At 35.2% G+C, this 3,830-nt stretch overlaps 1 protein-coding gene across 1 annotated transcript in view; it reads left to right on the forward strand.

Annotated features, from left to right (window-relative positions):
- Positions 1-3,830, forward strand: part of LOC110020164 (inositol-pentakisphosphate 2-kinase IPK1-like) — a 24,307-nt gene that overhangs the window by 17,489 nt on the left and 2,988 nt on the right. The window lies entirely within an intron of this gene.

Genomic DNA, 3,830 nt, shown 5'->3' on the forward strand with positions numbered 1-3,830 from the left:
TCTTTGTATTAAATAGGGAAACTTGTCGGTCATACATAAAAAAGGTTCGCAGACCAAACGGATGTCACAAATCTCTTAGTTTGTAGGATTGGGTCTATCGCCGAGGTTTACACTTATCTTTCGGGAGGGTGTAATATTTGCGATGTCAGACACGATTATGCAAACTATTGGACTAATGGGATCCATTTGATCTCATTTTTCAAAAATTAAAACATACTGCTTTTAAAACTCAAACTATATATCTATGATATTAAATTAAATTTCAAAAATTATTTTCACATGACATATTTTCAAATCTATCGAAAAAGTTGACCGACAACATTGTGGATCATGAAAGCCAAGGAGTTGAATCATATTAACAACTTCTTCTAAAAGGCCATGAAGAAAGCCATTATGATGCGGAAGTGGTCCCCTTAGGATTGGAACGGGCTCCTTTCCTGTGAGATCTCAAAAGTGGATTTTTTTCATCTATTAGTTTTGGTTGAATAATGTGGGCCCTCAATTACCTTACTTTTAATTAGAATTTTGGTTTAGTTTATTCTTGAGTATAAGTATTGATTGGGACCTGATTTTATAACTTTTTCTTAAGTTCATGCATTTAGAGGTTGTAATCTCTAATTTCTAGGAGTGTTTTATCCTCTTCATTATCCAAGTGGTGTGTTTGTAGCTTATTTGATGGATCATCCTTGACGACCGTATCTCACCAGTATCACTGCCATGCTTTGTTCTGTTGATTTCAGTTAGGACAACATCTTGAATGAATTTTCCTCTCTCCAAATCTCCTTATTTCCTGTAATCCTTAATTATTCATTCTACCACCTTCTCAATAAACACCTCAATCCCCAAACACTTGGAAATTCTCGAAAGAAGAGGATTCAATGGTTGGAAATTCTAGAACGATGTTATTTTATATCAGAGCTAAACAAATCTTAAATCTTTAGGGATTTCTTTTTCCCCACTTCTAAACCTAAAATCTATATAATCGAATTCATCTAACCCCATCCTTCAACCCCTAAATCTCACCCAAACCCTATACAACCCTCTCTTTCCAAGTCAAAACCCTAATTGGGAGAAAGATAAACCTTGTATTCGAGGAGAAACATGCAAAGAGGTTCAAGAGCGTATAATGGAGGACATGTAAATGGAGATCCTTCAATTTCAACAAAGGCTTCTCCTTTGAGAGGAGACAGCTCGAAAATATCACTCATAGCCATCATTTGACTCATCGGATTGGGGAAGAAGTTAACACTTTCCACTAGGAAGTTTTCAATGATGAAAAATTAATGCCCCGATGATTTAGCATTAAATATTGGAGGAGAGATGATGACTTTGAAGTGAATATCAACCCGCATATTTTGATGATTGTTTGGATCTGGGTGAATTAGTGGTCTAACTGTACGAGTGGTATAATTGTAGCTGTTGAATTTGGTCTGATCAAGACACAATCAAGGATGGTATTAGAGTAGCGAGACCAAATGAGCGAAGCTTCGAACTTTTATTATTCATGGGTTGAGAACGAGAGTTAGAATTTGAGCTTGAATCTCCCATTATTCTTCAACAGCTCAATGATATAATGGTTGGCTATTAATTGACTAGTGGAATGAATTTTGAGTATAAGGACATTCCCTAGGATAAGTGAGTCAAATTGGTAGCCATTAAGCTCATTAAGATCACTTTCCTGTGGTGAGAAAATCGGAAGCGTCTTCGACAATGAGAATAGAAGAGTAAGATCACCACATGACCTAAGGTAAAGAGGAAGATGCTTCACAAATACTCTTTCACATTACTGACAAGACATTCCTAAAACTCTATAATCAACACTGGAGAGATTCTTTTGTGAATAGTATATGATCGAATTTCATCAACTCATGCTAAAATATAAGTTGTTGGATCCAGATGAGCATACAATGGCGAGACATTTTAGGGCGAGACATTTTAGAGGGTTGAAGCCATCCTATCTGTAGTGTGGTGCAGTTTCAGCTTTATTAGTCCCTAGTCAATGTACAAACCTTAGCTTTAAAGGTAGAAAAACAACATTTTCACTAAAGGTCACCACACCTTGTAGGCGAAAGCAGTATGACCCGTACTTAAGATATGTTTGAATGACTATTTTAAAGGCTTAATATACTCTAGCTAGACCATTAAGGGTATAAAGGATGATATATTCATGATCCAGAGGAGATCTAGAGATTTGAAAACAGCAATGGCATCCACTTTGCTTTTTATTTCAAAATTATATTGCATCATATGTTTTTTCTTCATATTGACATAGTAGAGTTCATTTTTTGGCTTAGTGATTTGTGATCGATTGGTGGATTGCAACCAATGCTCAATGGTTGTTCAAATATCTATACAGTGATCAAAATTAAGAATATATGGTAGAAGAGAAGGAGAGATGTTGGAGTGTAATGCTGTGGCATTATTTTTATTTATGAGCATCCAAGTGTTGTAATGTGGATTATGATAGAATGTGGCTTCAGCATTTTTTCTTTGAAAAGCTTTAAGATTTGAGATTTCCATGTAGGGTGGTTTTCAGTGGTAAGTTGAAGATTGATAACAATTTTTATGTTTGACCTAATAAATCTCAATTGAGGAATAGAAACGTCACCCATTTCCAGTGGAGAAAAAGGATTAATGGACGAACCTATAGTGGATGAACCTTCCAAATTTTTGGTTGCATTGGCTTCAAAACTCTGATACCATGTAGAAACAGAGCACAAACACAAAGATAAAACATAGCAGCTAGGGAGAGCTCATCATAAACCAATCTTTCATCTTCCAGTATTTTCTTTTCTACAGTATTACAGTGGTATTTCAACAAGAAATGCAAGCTTTGGGAAACAGAACCTGAACCTGAACAACAGCCATTACATATCAATGATGAAGACAAATTATGCTATTAGAGATCTATGGGAAGGATGCAAAAAGATGAGGTTAGTGACTGCTCTTGATGTAGGCTTAATAAAACTGCTGCTTAGTTTTTATTCAGCACACATCACTTGTCACATGAACAATATGAAACCCTAGCCTATCCTAAACTTGTTTATTTAACTTTGAGCAGACTTAAGTTTGGCCTATTCCATGGCAGAGAGCTGAGCCACATAGCTTTGACTTTAAGTTTTGGGTCATATCTGCTGCCGGGACCTGACAAAAAAAAAGTCGCCTCAGCTATCAGAGTTTATTTAGGCTTATCTGATAATTATTTTCTATGCATATTTGGGTACACAGTGATATGATCAACAATTGTTTGTCTTTTGTTGCAAATCTATTTAATGACAGGCACATTGTTTCATGATCATGAGTCAATTACTGATTAATTTATTTAATTTAAATTATTTTCTATTTTTACTCTAGTTGTTTAATCAATTTGGTTTTATGCCAAGCAGGTTTACCATGGAAGCTATACATTTATTGAGAGGTTTGATGGAGAAATTTAGAGATAATAAGGAGGATCTACATTTGATTTTTATGGATGTAGAAAAAGCTTGCGATAAGGTTCCATGAGATGTCATTTGGAGCGTTCTTAAGAAGAAAGGTGTTGATATGGCTTATATTCAAGTCAGTAAAGATATGTATGGTAGAGTTGTTACTTGTGTTAGAACTGAAGGAGGATTGACCAAATATTTTCCTACTTCAGTTGTATTACATCAGGGTTCAGCTTTAAGCCCATGTCTTTTTGCTTTAGTTATGAATGCTCTTACCAGACATTTATAGGAGGATTGGAGAAAAAGCCCAGGAAAAACTTGAATTACGGAGATCTACATTGGAGTCTAAAGGCCTTCATTTGAGTAGAACTAAAACTGAATACATGGAATGTAATTTTAGTAGTA

Source organism: Phalaenopsis equestris, unplaced genomic scaffold (assembly GCF_001263595.1).
Source record: "Phalaenopsis equestris unplaced genomic scaffold, ASM126359v1 Scaffold000094, whole genome shotgun sequence".
Classification (NCBI taxonomy): domain Eukaryota; kingdom Viridiplantae; phylum Streptophyta; class Magnoliopsida; order Asparagales; family Orchidaceae; genus Phalaenopsis; species Phalaenopsis equestris.